The sequence below is a fragment of the Zalophus californianus genome, chromosome 2 (assembly GCF_009762305.2).
Source record: "Zalophus californianus isolate mZalCal1 chromosome 2, mZalCal1.pri.v2, whole genome shotgun sequence".
Classification (NCBI taxonomy): domain Eukaryota; kingdom Metazoa; phylum Chordata; class Mammalia; order Carnivora; family Otariidae; genus Zalophus; species Zalophus californianus.
The window spans coordinates 91372740-91392044 of record NC_045596.1 but is presented as its reverse complement, the minus strand read 5'-3'; the positions used below and the strand labels follow the sequence as shown (position 1 = coordinate 91392044).

At 37.0% G+C, this 19305-nt stretch overlaps 1 pseudogene; it reads left to right on the top strand.

Moving 5' to 3' along the window:
• The first annotated feature begins 411 nt into the window (after positions 1-411).
• On the top strand, positions 412-18473 carry LOC113925518 (annotated as a pseudogene).
• Positions 18474-19305: the final 832 nt, after the last annotated feature.

Here is a 19305-nt window from a genome sequence, read left to right as displayed (position 1 = left end):
AATCACCATACATTACATCATTAGTTTTTGATGTAGTGTTCCATGATTCATTGTTTGCGTATAATACCCAGTGCTCCATGCAAAACGTGCCGCATTTGTGATTTCTAGTTTATATTGAGGCAGACTGAATAATCCACCTACATACCACTCACACACATACACACACACACATGTCGTAGCCTAATTCCTGGAACCTCTGAATATCAATTTACAATGCCGAAAAGGGACTTTGTAGATATGTTTAAGTTAAAGATTTTGACACGGGAGATCATGCTGGATATCTAGATGGGTCGGATGTAATCACAAACGTCCTTATAAAGGGGATGCAGGAAGAGTCCAGATTAGAGGACATGTGATAACAAGCAAGAGATTGGAGTAATGTGCCGCTATGCCTGAGAAGGAGTTTGAGCCATGTCTACAAGCCAGAAGAGGCAATACAACAAATCCTCACCCAGAGCCTCCAGCCCTGCCAATACCTTGACTTTAGCACCTAAGACTCACTTTGGACTTCTGACCTCCGAACTGTAAGAAAATAAATCTGTGTTGCATTAAGCCACAGAGTTTGTGGTAATCTTTTGTAACAGTATTAGGAAACTAGTATATATGCCAAATGGAAGAAGAAATAAAGCTATTTGCATTGCTTCAAACAGTCGAAATCTCATAAAACTTCTTAAATAGAAATACTTCATAAAAATAAAGAATTTGCGTTAAAAATTGCTGTTTAACTTTTTTACCTTATAGTTAAATAATAGAATTTAAAAATGAAAGTAACAAAGTTTAACCTCTAACTCAATTTTAACCATGATCTTTTATGATTTGTTTAGCTGATTTCTTGTTTTCATCTCTTTATTCCCATGTCGATATTAACAAGTCAAATATTGGAAAACTCCAGATAAAGGGTACTGTTGTCACATTGCCAAGAGATTATGACTGAAAGAGTCATATATAAAATCAACAAGCCCACAAAATATTTCACCAACCTAACCACAAACACCAAGTCACCTTCCAACCCCCACATTCTGCCATTCTCCATCTCCATAGGAAAAGAAAACATGACCACAGCCACACACATTCCTAATTTAACTACACATAATGATTCCCATAAGATCCCCCAAAAAGTATCAGGAAAGAGCACTACCTACTAAAATTCCAACTGGCCCACCTGATTATGTTTTCTTTTAATCAAAAGGGCAATTTGAAAAATCCATATGTACTTAAATTTACTTGGCCAAGCAGTTAGCTAATCTAAAGATATAATTTTTTTATAAATATTTTCACTAAAGTAACTGTTTTAGACCTAGACAAATAGATTCACATGAATTCACCCAAAATATCACTGCATTTGTTGTCTATTGTAACTAATTACTACAAATCTAATGACTTAAAACAACAGAATTTTTTATCTTGCAATTCAGTAGGTCAGAAGTTCAACGCAGATCTCACAGGGCTAGCATCAAGGTGTTGGCAGGGCTGTGTTCCTTTTAGAAGCTTTAGGGGAAGACTGGTTTCTTTGACCCTTTCTGACTTCCAGAGGCCTCCTGCATTCATTGGCTCGAGGCTTCCTTCTTCCATCTCCAAAGACAGCAAAGACACAGCTCTCTGATCCTTTCTTCCATTGTCACATCTCTCTATAACCACAGCCAGATAGTGTCTCCACTTTTAAAGGATTTGCGTGATCAGATTGGCCCACCAGATATCCAGGAAAATCTCCCCATCTCAAAGTCTGTATCTTAATCATGTCTGCAAGTCTTCTTTGCCATATGAGGTAACATATTCACAAGTTCAAGGAATTAGGATATGGACACTCTTGGGAGTCACTATTCTGTCTGCCACACTCAAATGCCCCCCCCACACACACACGCACACACAAATTGAACTCCATGGGAAATTACTGTACATAGAAACATAATGACCTTGGACTCTGAAAAACAAATTGACAGTCCTAGAGGGGAGGGTGGTGGGGGGATGGGTCAGCCTGGTGATGGGTATTAAAGAGGGCACGTATTGCGTGGAGCACTGGGTGTTATACGCAAACAATGAATCATGGATCGCTACACCAAAAACTAATGATGTAATGTATGGTGATTAACATAACATAATAATTAAAAAAAAGAAACATAATGACCAAAAAACCAACCCATTTAACAAAATTACTGAAAAAGGCAGATATACCCATTATTTTGTGTTACTTGATTAAATAACACCAACAAGTCTCCCCCCAGAATTTGTTATTCTTTAGTTTGTTATTTAGACAATTATCTTTCTTTCTTGGTATTTTGTTGGGGGTAAGGGTGTGCAAAAGTGGAGACTTTGGGAAAAGGAGTGTTATCAAAACAAGAAGACCATCATTATGGATTCTAAAATTTCCTGTGTTGGTGATGATAGAAACAAGACAGAAACAAAGTAAAATGTCCTAGACATGTTACTACAAACAAACTCAAGTACCTAGAGCTTTATTATTCCTTTGTTCATTCATTCATTCAGTTAATAAAGAAATACTATGTCTCTGCTAAGCTCCAGGTTTCCAATAGGAGGTATTGGAAATAGATGAGTAGGACCAATAACATCCCTGCCCTCATGTTTCTCACAGTCTAGCAGGAAAGGCTGATGTTAAAGAAATTATTTTCACAGGATTATGTAATGGGCTGGATTTAATTATAGGTGAGTGAAATCTCTAAGTGGACATCTAAAACCATGAAAGTAAAAAATAAGCATGTTCCTGATTGATCTCTTTGTTTCAAATGCTTACCTACTCTAATTTCAAACACATTATGGTGGTTTGGAAAAATACTAACTGTGGATGGTGGTGAGATTTAACTTTTTGAAAGCAGATTTATACGAGATTCTGTAAAAGAAGCATAAGTAAAACAGTGACTTTAGCTAAAAAGCATCAGATGATGTTAAATGTATGCCAACATGAAATTACTTTTAAAGTATAGCATTTGTTATCATCACATAGTATTTTAGCCAAGACCAATACTGGGCCTTGAGGTATGGAAACTGCTCCCAGTTCTGTGGTACACCATAGTTTTGGTTCTGTCCATCATGTGGCATACCACCAATTAAAATGACTGGACATACTGTTGCCAACACAGCTAATCATGTCTTTACATTAAATCATAACCCTCTACTTTGCATTGGCAGGAGAAAATTAAGGAGCAAAAGAAAATGTTGGGAAAGTTCCTTTTTGTACACATAGACATTTTTATAAACCAAAACTGTCTTTAAAAGTTTCACTCCTAAGTCTTCTAATCTTCTTACCAAAGATATATAATGGTAATAATTGTATTTATATCTCTGTATCTCTTTCTCTGTTCCTTTCTCTCTCTCTCTCTCTCTATATATATATATAGTATATATATATGTATATATTTAATATATACGTATATATATATTTAAAAGCAATATTTCAGTATAATCAAAATCATACTACACAGTAGTTTGCATTTTTTGTTTAAACATTTTAAGGCTTTCTAATGTTAATGCCTTTTCTAATGTGAAATATACTTTGGAAACATAATAAAGTGACTAAAATATTCTACTATCCAGATTTCACTATAAATCATTTCATCTTTCCTTTCTTTGTAAAAGTTAGTTTACTACTTTGTTATTATAAATGAGGTTCTGATGTACATTCCTTTATACAAGTCTTTGTGTGTGTCTCTTCTTTTGTCTTTATGATAAATTTCTACAAATATAATTATGGGTCCAAGAGTATGAACATGTTATTGCTTTTTAGATAAAAATTATCCCAAAAGTTTACATCAATGTATTATTCTTACCAGACTATATTTCTCCTCACCCTTTTCAACACCAGATTTTTACGAGTTGATTTTTTTTAAGTGTTTATTTTTCATCTTTGCTGTTTAATGGGAGGTGTGAATGCTCAGACTCTAAAATAGCCCCCGTGATCCCTGCCCTTGGGTATTCATACCTTTGTGTGATTCCCTCCCCTTGAGTTGGGCTGGATTCCTGATTTAGTTCTATTCAAAAGCATATTGAAGAAGCAATGGGATATCACTTCCAAAATTAGGTTATAAAAAGAAGATAGCTTCGTCTTGGGCTCCCACATCCTCCCTCCTCCTCCCCACTCTGAACCCCCTTCTTCTGCCTCTCTCATGTTCCTTGTTCTGCTGAAAGCTGCCAGTTGTGAGTAGTCCTATGAAAAGACGTGTAAGGCAAAGGAACTAATATCTCTGGCCAATAGCCAGCGAGAATCAGAGGTCTGCCAACAGTCGCGTGAGTGATATTAAGATCAGATAGTCTCCTAGCTGAATCATGAAATGACTCCTGTCCCTCCAACTAACACCTCCAAGGCAACTTTGTAAGAGATTCTGAGATAAAGGTACTGCCACCCCTGGATTCTTCACCCACAGAAAACATAAGGTAATAAATATTTGTTGGGATGCCTAGGTGGCTCAGTCGGTTAAGCATCTGCCTTTGGCTGGGGTCATGATCTCAAGGTCCTGGGACGGAGTCCAGCATGGGGCTCCTTGCTCAGTGGGGAGCCTGCTTCTCCCTCTATCTGCCTCTCTCTCTCTCTGACAAATAAATAAATAAAATCTTAAAAAAATAAAATAAATGTTTGTTCAAGCCACTAAATTTGGGGATAATTAATTGCACAGGAATAGATAATTAACACAGAAGAGAAGTGGTACTTTATAGTTATTTTAATTTTAATATCAATGAGAGGGAGATTTTTCTTTTTCATGAATTAGTGTTGGTTGTGTTTTCGTGATTTATCTCTTTATATTTTTGCCATTTTCCAATGCAGGCCATTACCTTCAATTTGTAAGAGTTCTTTGTATTTAAGAATTCTATTTCTCAGTCTGTCATGTATGTTGCTAATGTTTTTTTCAGGTTAACTTTTGTCCTTTTATTATGCTTTGGGTGTTTTAACATAAACAGTGTTTAAAACTATGGTCAAAACTATCTTTTTATATTTCAAGAGTAGCATCATTTCTTTGCTTAGAAAGCAAGCAATAAAGCTGCAATTGGTTATTAATATTACATATTTATCTTATATCCTGCCACTTAATGAATGTCCTTACTAGTTCCAATAGTTTATCAGCTGACCCTCTTGGATTTTTCTAGAAATACAATTATGTACTCTGTTAATAATGATGGATTTTTATTCTTCCTGATAGTCACAGCTTTTATATCTGTTCTTGTGTTATTTTTTGTCAAGAAACTTCAGAATTTAAATGATTAAGAGTAATAATGAATACTTTCATCTTTTGTTTCTTAAAGGACTGAGCAAAGTAGATCACCTTCAAGTAAACTGAATTTATTTAGTCACACCTGAAATACAAACAATTGTAAAATGCACTTTAGAACTGACAAAATACAATTGATGATATTTTTATATTCATTAAGTTGCTTTGCTTTCTATTTCTAATGTATTAATAATTTTTATTTGTTTACATATTGACTCAATTGAGGTGATCATGTGGTATCTTCCCTTTGTCTTTGTGAAAGGTCCTGCTAAGTTACGTGGCTTCTACTAAAGCCAAACTTTCTGTGTTTATGTTCAACCCTGGTGGTTGTTTTATCTAAATGTCTATTGCCTGTACTTACGAGGTTCAATGACAATCTTCTCTCCTTCTGCAAGTGAGGGAGGATTTAACTCTTTCATGAAGACAAGTAATTATTGCTAAATGAATTATTAAAAATCACAATTTTGCATTTTAATTTACTCCCATGGACTGATAACTCTTTCATCCCATCCCAAGGGACAAGGAAAGGGACTTTAGTGCCAATACAAGTGTCAGGGCCATTTCTACCCCCAAGTATGTTTGATTGGTTGCCATCCAATACATGACAGTATTGTTTTCATTCCACCCATGTGATCCCATTCTCACTAGTCGACATCTGCGAGAGCTGCTGCTGGCGATTCTAGAGCCCAGACTTCCCACCCACCACCCTACTCCCACCTCCAAAGAATTACCCCAGAGGCTGTCACCTGGTCTCCCAGCTGGCCCTGCTTTGGTATCTTTCCAACAGCCATCATCTCGGTACAGTCTCCTTTCTTAAAGAGCCTCAAGACTCTGGGTTAAAAAGTGAAGGCGTAGAAGCAGGGAAAACCATGTAGCATTCAACAGGACTCTGGGCTTATGGCAACTGAGGCTCAAGAATGATTATGGTACAGAGACCTCAGAATTTGGGGCTCAGGGCTATTATGGTTCAGCTCTATTATGACTCTAACTATTCATTATAACTTTTTTTTTCTTATGAGAAAATAGAAGCTTACTGACCATTTAAACATTGTCTGTTCATAAGTTCGGGACTGTCTGTGCCAGTTAGAAGCCATTTGCTGCTCTGATGCACTAGACTGGGAGTACTTCTGGCTCTGCTGAGATGCTGTGTATGAACCTGGCCAAAGCCTGCCTCTTCCCTTCTGGACCTCTGCGTTCTCATCCAACCTGAACTTTGCAACTATGCCTTATTCTCTCTTTTCTATGAGGAAGTCCGTTGGCTGGATTTTGTCCTAGAAGCCCTCGTTCTAAAGCTGTAAAGAGATAAATGTTTTTAGTGACATCAATCTCCTCTTTCTGTAAGTATTCTTCTTTCAGTTTATCCCTTACCTTCCTCTTTTTGTCAAGGAACTTAGTAATTTCATGTCTATTCTCTTTTCTTCCTTAGCAGATTCTTTTCTGCAGTGATTATCTGGAAAATATGTTTACATTAAAAAATAAACAAATAACACAAAAAGTAAAGGGCAAATTCTCTTCGGGATATAGGCAATGAAATAGTGTTTTGAAAATTAGGAAAAAATAAGAGTTCTAGTGTCAACAAGTCAGGTGAGCAAAATATCTACATCTCCTGGTCAATATGCCTGTTAAGTCATCTCATTCACAAGGCAAAGTCTGGTGTAAGACTTATATCTATAGAAGGTAGAACACACAATGACAACAGAATTCCTGGGGCCTGTAGCGCTCACACACAATTGACTAAGCACCAAGAGACATTCTTCTTTCTTGCTGTTATTCTTTCATACAAGAATACAAGTGCATTTTCTTGATGGCTGATAGCTATATGTTTTTCATCGTCATCTGGAAGATAAAGACACACTGTTTTCCCAAAATCAAGCACAAAATATGTTTACAAATATTTTAGAACCACAAGCTATTGAAGATTGTTCAATCTGAATAATTTTTTAAAATATAGAAAAGAATCTGGTACTCTGGCAAAACTTATCAGTAAATTCTGAAATGATAACTATGTTTGAATGCCTGATGAAAATCTGCCTGGTAACTTGTTCTATTTACCAAAAAAGAGTAATTATCTGGAAGCCAGTGCCTTCTTAGCCAAGAGCACCACTTGACCTAGTCTCTCATACTCTTTAGGTCTTTTCACAAGTCCTTCTCCATGAAGCCATCCCTAATATTTCCATGTAAATAGTGATCTGCCATGCCCCATTCTCAAACCCCTAACCATACATTTTTTCTTCATTGCATTTACCACTTTTTTCCATATTATGTATTTACTTTTTATATTACTTCCTCTCTTTGCTCACAAAGCTGTAAGCCTCATGAGGACAGAGACTCAGTTTTGTTCAGTGCTGTAGTCACCATCCCTAACCACTGTTTGGCACGTAAGAGGCCCTTGGTAAAACATCAGTTGCATAAATGTATCAATTTGTGAAATAATTTCAGAAATTATTAAATAATTTGTAAAAATATGGAACAAATGCCTTAATGTGGGTAGTAAATGCCCAACAAATATTTATTGCCTTTGAAAAACAAATTTTGAAAAGCAAAGTTCACACATATGAAAGTCGTTAATGTAACTAGAAAACACGTCTGGTACATTCATGGCACACAATGTTATATATTTATCAAAGGACAACATGTATCAGATGAAAACTTGGATTTTAATGAAGGTTAAATATATTGATATATCAGAGTGATATTTATTAAAATATAATACTTTAATACCTTACTAAAATATTCAAACTAATCATTTAGAACTTTATTCCACGTCAAGCTAAATGTATTTTTAAAATTCACATTATTTTTTTTAAGGATTTTATTTATTTATTTGAGAGAGAGAGAGCGAGTACAAGCACGGAGGAGGGACAGAAAGAGAGGGAGAAGCGGATTCCCCACTGAGCAGGGAGCCCGATGCGGGGCTCCATCCCAGGACCTGGAGATCATGACCTGAGCCGAAGGCAGGTGCTTAACTGACCGAGTCACCCAGGTGCCCCCAAAATTCACATTATTATCTTTTACATTGCATTAGTTATTTTCTTAACTATTTAGCAACAATAAATGTGGCACAACACAATTTTATTGGGGAGAGGAATAAACAACTATTATAAATCATTAAATGTTCAAACACTATTTAAAATTCATTTGTCATAAAATAGAATGCATTTCAATTTGGCAATAAGATTTCACATAATAATACTTTTTATTCCATTTTCTGTATGAAAGCAAACCAACTTAGCCACTCAGAAATTGATTGTATTAAATTTCTGAGATTTATTGAGAAAAATAGATGAAAGTCCAAATACTTTTTTTCCCTTGCAATTAAAAAAAAGGCTGGATTTTGCATCATGCCTTTTAAAGGCTCTTGGATCTCATTGCCAGTACTCCAAAAAAAAAAAAAAAAAAATTAACTCCCCAGAAATATTTAGAAAAGCCTAGCTTTATTTTCAAAATACTTGATAGATAACTAGTTCTACAAATATTGCGAATTACCTTAAAAGAGTCATACTTACAATAGACTTTTTATGTTGAAACAGAGCAAAAATAAGGACAATTAAAATATGCCTTCTAACTGTGTAAGTTAATAAATGGCTGCATACTTTATAGTGGAGTTTTAGCAGCTTTCCAGTCCATGCTTATGACAACCAAGAAGAGATGCCACAAAGGTCACAGGAAATATTTGTGCCACGCAGACCATTGGAAGGCATATTATTGTGAAGCCCAGATACTGTGAAAGGGTGATTCTGCCAACGTGCAGCGTGAGCCCAGGAGCGCCTGTCAGTTGTGGCAGGCTGCAGTCGTGCACAAGAGCTCCCAGCCGCAGTGACATGGTGCTAAGCGTGTTTTCAGACTAGTCCCAGTCGAGCGGCATCTTATCCAACCAGAAACAATCCCACAATCCAGCTCTTTTTAAGTGATCATCCTTGTATCATAACAGATTAAGGTTGCAGCTACTTTGGATTATGTTTAATCTAACCTTTATCCATTCACATCTTCACCTGAAACTTACAAGGACCAAGAGTCAATTGCCGGGGCATAATTCACAATGACACTGATCTTGCCTTCCTCACTCTAATTATCTGGATTAAGAATAACACTTTTGAGTAATTATTTTCACATTGGATAAACATTAAGCTTTCCTGGCTTTATCTGAGCTTTTTCCTAACATGAAATAGATCCAACCAGGCTTATAAGAACATAACTGACAGCAGGGACAGCTTAATCAAGGCAGCCCTAAACACCTAAAACAATAAGGAAATGTTTATTTCTCATGTTTAGAATATTCAGGAATCAGAAACTTGACAAATTTAGTGGCAAAAAAGAATCCTAGATATTCAAGTGCAGCACTCTAACTTTTTTCTTTCCTTGTCATGATTCAGTAATCCTTGGTAAAGTTCAAACTCTGAAATACTGAGAACTATGATGATGATATAAAATTGGCTATGCTGCTACCCATCATGAAAACTAAATATCTTTATTTTCATAGCCAACGCAATTTCCTAAAAAGAAAGAAAACATTACATTAAAATCAATGGGCTGATTATAATTAAAATGAATCAAGTACTTGCTGTATCACTTCTGATGGCTATTTTTGATCATTCTGAATTGTCCATCCAAGATTGCACACGATCCCTAAAATTGCTATCACAAACAGGCTAGAAAAATCTTCCAAGCTTGTCTTTCAAACTATCTAAGATCATATACAATTACACACTAAAATCACATCACAAAACCCAATTATACTTTGGCTTTGCAGATCCACAGATAACCTCTTAAAGAGCAAACTCCCTCACTGTGTCGACCTCTGACCTCAAGCTCTTTTTCCAATCTTCAGCAGGCCGTGCTCTATGTTTCTTAGCCAGGCTGAGAAGCCCAAACTCCCCATGGTCAAAAAAGCCTGCAGGACTTCTGAAGGGTGCCAAGTGTTCCATCTATCACTAGTTTAAGATGAAAGTTCATATTGCTAAATATTTTATTCTTGCTCTTTAATATATGTTTTATACTCTTCTGTCACTTATGTATAACCAAACATTTTAAATGGAGAAATTTTTAATTATGCTTGCCTTCATTTTAATGGTTTAATGATCACAACATTAATTAGCTTCAGAAGAAAGAAAGAAGAAAGAAGAAAGAAAGAAAAAGAAAGAAAGAAAGAAAGAGAAAAAAGAAGAAAGGAAGAAAGAAGAAGAAAGAAAGAAAGAAAGAAAGAGAGAGAGAGAAAGAAAGAAAGAGAGAAAGAAAGAAAAAGTAAGAAAGTCACTGATTATTTTAATGGAACTGAAGAAGCACTGCAGAAAACAAACTAATTACAAACAAGCTTTTGCAACGAGAAGAAGAAAAGAAGTGAGCTGGCTTTTACAGCAACATCTCTCCAAAGTCCACGATTACATGTTTGTCGATCCAAGTTTGGAGCATCATAATCATCGACTACATGATTTTCCATAGAACAAAGAAGGACTCTAATTTCATACGAACTCTTCTCCACAGTTACTGAAGGAAATCACCCAAAAGCAAAATATGGACCAGCTGTTTATGGTATTTTCTATAAGTGAATAAATAACACTTAAAATACTATATAAAAAGAGGTAAATACATCATCTAATTCTAAATGTGAAGGAACTCAAAATCATTTCTGGTTCTTTTTCAGATTTGGGCTTGTGATGGCTTTAGTTATTTGTTCAGTGTGCTTTTAAGCTTGCTTACCTACGTAGTAACAATCATATGTCATCACATGGCAAAACTGCAATGGCATTTGGAAGTCATCTGCTCTAACTTCTTAAGCTTTATCCTCTGTAAAGTGTGTTGATGACTGGTAAATGCACATTAAAATGACCATCTATACTATCTCGAGTAATAATAACAAGTATGTGTGAGTAGCTAGGTCAAAGATCCACCTTTGCAATTATCTTCCTCTCAAATGAACTATTTTGGTTTTGTAAGATCTCTCTCATAAGATGAGAACAAAATAAAATTGTCCTAACACATAACTCAGGGCATCTTCAAAACAGGCCATTTTATAATTAATTCCTTGAAGAATTGCCTTAACACATAGGATATCCCTCTGCTCATTTCCTCAAAGGATCTAGAATGAGTCAGGAAAATAATTACGCCTTAAAAATGCATTGTGGGCAAAAGTCACTGAGAATTTTGAAAAATATTTGAGTAGAGGTACAATATGCTAGAGAACAAAAGATGACACAGAATTAACATCATAAAGATTAATGAACATTCTTAGATGATTACAGATCTTATGAATGAGTGCAAACATTTGAGTCCATATTTGAATGACAGAAGAGAGGGGAAAAAAAAACCTTTGAAATTAAAGTCCTATTTTTCCCCTAGAATCTTTTCCATTTTTGAGAACTTTCCTTTAAATTAGGATGAATGGATGCTCATTCATCTATCACATCAGATTAGCTGGTAAATTTTATGAAGTCTGAAGCTATAGTCTTCATGCTTAGTTGACACATTTATAGTGATCAGTCGAATGAATGAAACTATGAGAGCACTCAAAATACATGAATTAAATTGAGCTACAAGACTGTAATTACTAATAACCAAAATACAATTTCTATAATCTAAAATCATTGCGGATTTTCTCCATAGCCCTCCATCTCCCTTACATAATAAAGAAAGAAAAGATCTCTAATGATTTTGCATTTTTAAAGATCTGTGATGGATGAAAGAGAAGAAACTAGAAACATAGGTAAGATTATTAAAATCTGAAAAAAAAGAGCAAAATTTATTCTAGTCCCTGCAAATGTTCTGACATTAAAAATGTAATATAAAAATTTTTTTAAGAAAAAAACAAATTAGGTGTTTGGTGGAAGAAGGTGTGAAATCTCTGACTGCTAACTGTGCTTTATAAACATTTACATTATCCTAGAGCTATTCATACTTACAGACTTCCTGAACACTACATAATTTTACCCATTGTTGTAGAAGTTGCCTTCTTCATACAAGTGTTGTACAAGTGGTATAAGGCATGTGTTCTTGACAATCTGGACAACTCCTTCTTGACTGTGCCTAGAGGCTGAGTCTATTATGACAGGCCCAGATGGTTTTTAAGTGAAGGTTAAAAAAAAAATGATATAATTGATTTGGTGCCAGTTGAGATGCCCTAAATGTCCAGTTTTAACTTTTACCTAATCAATCTATTCTACCTTTTTTATTTCTATTTTTTTAATTAAAAAAAAAAAACTAAAAACAAACAAACAAACAACCCCACCAGGGGCTGGGGGTATTTGTCTTGTATTCTAAAAATGTCTCAGAAGTTTTACTAGGGAAATAACTCCTTCAGAATTTTCTCTACCATTAAATTGCTAAGACTGTTTAAAATAGATGTTTAGAGTTAGTCTCTAGAAATATCTATTGATATATTCACCAGGTTCCTAGGTAACCACTCTAAGTAACCTTCCTTGAGTTGCTCTGGGTAAACACCCAGGGCTGTTTCCAAAAATACAGAAAATCATTCCCAAAGAAAATTTTCAAATTAGTGTTCAAAAGTTCATACATTGATGTGTCTGTTACCCATTTGTATGTCTTCTTCAGAGAAGTGTCTTTTCATATCTTCTGCCCATTTTTTGACTTGATTATTTATTTTTTGGGTGTTGAGTTTGAGAAGTTCTTTATAAATCTTGGATACCAGCTCTTTATCTGTAGTGTCATTTGCAAACATCTTCTCCCATTCTGTGGGTTGCCTCTTTGTTTTGTTGACTGTTTCCTTTGCTGTGCAGACACTTTTTATCTTGATGAACTCCTGGGTATTTACCCCAAAGACACGGATGTAGTGAAAAGAAGGGCCATATGCACCCCAATATTCATAGCAGCAATGTCTGCAATAGCCAAACTGTGGAAAGAGCCAAGATGCCCTTCAACAGATGAATGGATAAAAGAAGATGTGGTCCATATATAGAATGGAATATTACTCAGCCATCAGAAAGGATGAATACCCAACTTTTGCATCAACATGGATGGGACTGGAGGAGATTATGCTAAGTGAAATAGTCAAGCAGAGAAACTCAATTATCATATGGTTTCACTTATTTATGGAACATAAGGAATAGCATGGAGGACATTAGGAGAAGGAAGGGAAAAATGGGGGGGGAATCAGAGGGAGAGACGAACCATGAGAGACTATGGACTCTGAGAAACAAATAGGGTTTTAGAGGGGAGGGGGGATTGGTTAGCCCAGTGATGGGTATTAAGGAGGGCACGTACTGCATGGAGGACTGGGTGTTATACGCAAACAATGGATCCTGGATCACCACATCAAAAACTAATGATGTATTTTGTATGGTGACTAACATAACATAATAAAATTAAAAAAAAACCTAGAAATAAAAATAGTTTTTTCAAAAAAAAAAACAAGTTCATACATTCAGAGATACGGGAATAGGAATAATGTCCATAAACAGTTCATCAATGTAAGCACAGGAATTCAGGGCTATAAGACTTGTTATGTATGAGTTTAGTTTGATTTCATTTGTATATAATATGACTTAATTTGGTTTGATTTGGCTTAGCTTGGTTTGGTTTTGTTAGTATCATTGGTTTTGGAGAGGTAAGCTGAGGATGCTGGGAAGGGGGCCTTGACCTGAGTAGAACAGTCAATGTCTTGAGGATCTACCGGACTCAATGGGTAATAAATTTTAAAAAAAAAGTAATATCCACACAGTTCTTTAAGACTCTTCAAACTAAAAAAAAAAAAAAAAAGAAGAAGTATTTAAAAAGGATGATGAATATATAGGCCTTTCTTGTCTTATTGTACTTTATTGTATTTTGCAGATATTGTGTTTTTTACAGACTGAAGGTTTGGGTAACTCTGTGTTAAGCAAATATTGGCACCGTTTTTCCAACAGCATTTTCTCGCTTCATGTCTTGGTGTGACATTTTGATAATTCCAGCAATATTTCAAACTTTTTTCATTATTATTACATTTGTTATGGTGATCTGTGATCAGTAATTTTTAATATTACTATTATAATTGTTCATGGGAACCACAAACCACATCCATATAGGATAACAAGCTTAATTGATAAATGTGGTATGTGTTGTGACTGCTCCACCAATCTGCTGTCCCTCTGTCTCTCTCCCTCTCCTCAGGCCTCTCTAATCCCTGAGACACAATAATATTGAAGTTAGGCCAATTAATAACCCTACAATCACCTCTAAATGTTCAAATGAAAGGAAAAGTCACACATCTCTCACTTCCAATCAAAGGCTAGAAATGATTAAGGTTAGTGAGGAAGGCATGTCAAAAGCTGAGCTAGGCAGAAAGTTAGGTCTTTCACACCAAATCATTAGCCAAGTTGTGAATGCAAAGTAAAAGTTCTTGAAGGAAATTAAAAATGCTACTCTAGTAAATGTACAAATGATAAGAAAGCAAAACAACCTTATCACTGATATGGACAAAGTTTCAGTGGTCTGGATAGATCATACCAGTTACAACATTTTCTTAAGCCAAAGCCTAATCCAGAGCAAGGCCCTAGCTTTCTTCAATTCTGTGAAGGCTGAGAAAGGTGAGGAAGCTACAGATGAAAAATTTGAAGCTAGTAGAGGTTGGTTCATGAGTTTGAAGACAAGAAGTCATCTCCATAACCTACAAGTGCAAGGTGAAGCAGCAAATGCTGATGTAGAAGCTGCAGCAAGTTATCTAGAAGATCTGACTAAGATCATCAATGGAGTTGGTTTCATTGAACAACAGATTTTCAATATAGATAAAACAGTCTTCTATCTTTTTGGAAAAAGATGCCATCTAGGTCTTTCATAGCTAGAGAGGAGAAGTCGGTGCCTGGCTTCCAAAGCTTCAGAGGACAGGCTGACTCTCTCATTAGAGGCTGATGCATCTGGGTGATCTTAAGTTGAAGCCATTGCTCATTTAACATTCCAAAAATCCTAAGACCCTTAAGAACTATGCTAAATCTATTCTGCTTGTACTCTATAAATGGAAGAAGGAAGCCTGTATGACAGCACATCTGTTTACAACATGGTTTACTGAATGTTTTAAGCTCATTGTTGAGAACCACTGCTCAGAAAGAAATATTCCTTTCAAAATGTTACTGCTCATTGACAATGCTCCTGGTCAGCCAAGAGCTCTGATGGAGATGGACAATGAGATTGATGTTGTTTTCATGCCTGCTAACACAACATCCATTCTACAGCCCATGGATCAAGACTTTCGAGGCTTATGATTTAAAAAATACATTTCATAAGGCTATAGCTGCCATAGATAGTGAATCCTCTGATGGATCTAGGCAAATAAATTGAAAACTCTCTGGAAAGAATTTACCATTCTAGATGCCAGTAAGAACATTTGTGATTGAGGGGGAATGATGAAAGTATCAACAGAAACAGGAGTCTGGAAGAAGTTGATTCCAACCCTCATGGATGACTGTGAGGGGCTTAAGATTTCAGTTGAGGAAGTTAACCACACATGGGGTGGAAATAGCAAGAGAACTAGAATTAAATGTGAAGCCTGAAGATGTGACTGAATTGGTGCAATCTCAGGATCAAACTTGAGTGGATGAGGAGTTGATTCTTATGGATGAGCAAAGAACATGGTTTCTTGAGATGGAAACTACTCCTGGTGGAAACGCTATGAAAATTGTTGCAATGACAACAAAGGACTTAGAATATTATGTAAACTTAGTTGATAAGGCAGTTGCAGGGTTTAAGAGGATTGACTCCAATTATGAAAAAGTTTTACTATGGGTAAAATGCTATCAAATACCTTCACATGCTTCAGAGAAAACACTCATGAAAGGAAGAGTCCATCAATGTGGCAAACTTCATTGTCAGCTTATTTTAAGAAATTGCCACAGCCTCCCTGACCTTCAGCAAGCCCCACCATAATCAATCAGCAGCCATCAACATCTAGGCAAGACCCTCCACCAGAAAAAGATTAGGATTCACTGAAAGCTCAGGTGATGGTTAGCACTTTTTTATCAATAAAGTATTTTAATTAAGGGATGTACATTGTTTTTTAGACGATGGTATTGCACACTTAATAAACTATAGTACTGTGTAAACATCTCTGAGGTGTGCCTATAGACAATCAACACTGTAGTTCAGTAGAGCAAGAAAAGATTAGAGTGGTCAGTGTAAATTTCTTACTTAACTATGAAATGGTTGGAATCGTACCTAATGATGCACTGGTTAAAAGTTCATCATTGAGCATACTATGTAAGTACTCTTTTTATGATATGAAGTATATAAAAATTGGTACCAATCACAATAGGGAGATAAAATGTGTAAACAAATACCCACAAGCCATACGATGTCATTAAAAATATCAATAAGGGGAGCTTGGGTGGCTTCGTCAGTTAAGCGTCTGCCTTCAGCTCAGGACATGATCCCAGAGTCCTGGGATCGAACCCTGCATGGGGCTTCTTGCTCAGAGGGGAGCCTGCTTCTCCTTCTCCCCCTGCTTGTGCTCTCTCTCTCTCTCTTTCTCAAATAAGTAAATAAAATCCTTTTTAAAAAGTATCATTAAATGATACAAACTAAGGATTAAGGGAGTTGAATGAGAGAGAATGATCATTCTCAGTTTATGATAGAGAAGAGACAAAATTTTTTGAGCTGGCTCTTTACTTCTTTACGTTCTCTCATTCGGTCCCCACTCTACCGCATTCTGGCCCATGCCTCCATCAAACTAACATTCCGGCAAACAGCTCATATAAGTACTAACTGCCAAATCAAACCGATAATTCTTTGTTCCATCTGCTATTGCATTCCATAGCATTTGACTCTATTGACTGGTCCCTCCTCATAGGCTTTCTTCTTTCAATGTATGATACAAAATAACTTAGCTTGCTCCAACATCTCTGATAATAGTCTTTCTTTGTTCCCTTTCCTGCCTCCTCTCCCTCTGCTTACCCCTTAAGTATAGAAATTTTCAGGGAGCTCATGCTCATTATCTCCTCCCCTCATTGTGTTGAATCATCTGCGGGACTCAACACTCTCAGATCTACCTATCTCTTCCTTATCTCCATCATTTAAAGACCTCTTTGCTTCTTCTTATGGTGTCCCCTCAGCTTATAATTGTTGCTTCTCTTCTTCCCACTTGAATTCTGTTCACCTTTGAAAGCTCAGATCAAATGCCATCTTCTCTGTGAAGTCAGATCTGTTTGTTTTAGTCATAATTGTTTTCATCTCCACATTTACTTACAAATTCATTTGTATTTTCTACTATAGCACTGTTCTTTCAGATTAGTATAATGGCTGTCTCACTAAAAATGGTTCTTACATAAAATAAATTGCATTATTGTCAAAGCCCAGGATATTTTTAAGGGATTCTGACATTGTATGTAAAATATGCATTCATTATGCTTAATTCTAACCACATTCTCATATGAGATAAACATTCCTAAGCCTAACAGGAACACGGGAGACACTGAGTTTCGTATGTTAATTTGACTGCTGGTCTTTGCCCCAAATGGTTTCCATCGATTTTAAAAAGCATATACTGGCTCTCTGCTCCTCCCCATTTGACAGACAGCTACATCTTCTGGTGCAATGCCAGCTGCATCCCAAGACATGATGTGAAGGTCAGAGTAAACGGGTTTGGCTGTATTGTGTTTCAGGTCACCATCTCTGGCAAAGTGGATATTGTCACCATCAATCACCCTTTCATTGACCTCAACTACATGGTCTACATGTTCTAGTATGATTGCACCCATGGCAAATTCAACAGCACAGTCAAGGCTGAGAACAGGAAACTTGTCATCAGTGGAAAGCCCATCTTTATCTTCCAGGAGCGAGATCCTGCCAGCATCAAATGGGGTGATGCTGATGCTGAGTATGCTGTGGAGTCCACTGGGGCCTTCATCACCATGGGGAGGGCTAGGGCTCTCACTTGAAGGGTGGGGCCAAGAGGGTCATCATCTCTGCCTCTTCTGCTGATGCCCCCGTGTTTGTGATGGGCATAAACCATGAGAAGTATGACAACTCCCTGAAGATTATCAGCAATGTCTCCTGTACCACCAACTGCTTGGCCCCTCTGGCCAAGGTCATCCATGACAACTTTGGCATCCTGGAGGGACTCAGGCTCACAGTCCATGCCATCGCTGCCACCAGAGGACCCTAGATGGCCCCTCTGGGAAGCTGTGGTATGATGGCCAAAGGGCTGCCCAGAACATCATTCCTGCTTCCACTGGTCCTGCCAAGGCTATAGACAAGGTCATCTCTGAGCTGAATGGGAAGGAAGCTCACTGGCATGGCTTTCCATGTCTCCACTCCCAGAGTGTCAGCTGTGGCCTCTAACCTGCCACCTGTGATGTGTAAGAGTGAGGTTCTTGTCTCATGGAGTCAAAGAATGAATCTCACAAAGGAGAGTGAGTAAAGTGATAGAAGTTTATTAAGTGAGGATACAGAAAAAGCTCTCGGGGGTGAGAGAGGTCCCGACAGTGTTGCCACTGAGGCTTTTAGGGATGGTCTTTTCTAGAAAGCTAACCAGGGGACTTAAATCCTTTTAACATCTATATTGATATCACCATACAGCAAGGACTAGTGATAACACCTTCCTTTTTAGGGCCTGCTAATTTTCTTGGCCACAAGTAGTTGTTACAACAAAACCCCACCTCTGACCCCTCAGACAGGACGGTCTGGTTGGTTCCCTTATCTCTGGTTTCCTTTCATCTTCCACAGTTTTGAATTTTGTGAGCCTGATCGCATGGCCCCCTATCTATCTCTCCCTACATAGACCCACCTGTCCCTCACTCACCTGGAGAAAGCTGTCAAATACAACGACATCAAGAAAGCGGTGATGCAGGCATCAAAAGGCTCCCTCAAGAGAATGCCGGGTTACACTGAGGATCAGGTTATCTACAACTTTAACAGGACACCCACTCTTCCACTTTTGATGCTGGGGCTTGCATTGCTCTCAATGACCACCTTGTAAAGCTCATTACCTGGTAGGACAATGAATTTGGCTACATCAACCGGGTGGTAGACGTTATGGTCCAGATGGCCTCCAAGGAGTAAGAGCCCCTTGGACCATGAGCCCCAGAGAGAACAAGAAGACAGAGACCCTCAGCAGCTGGAGGAGTCATTGCCCCAACTCATCCCCCAATACACTGAGAATCTCTTGATCTCT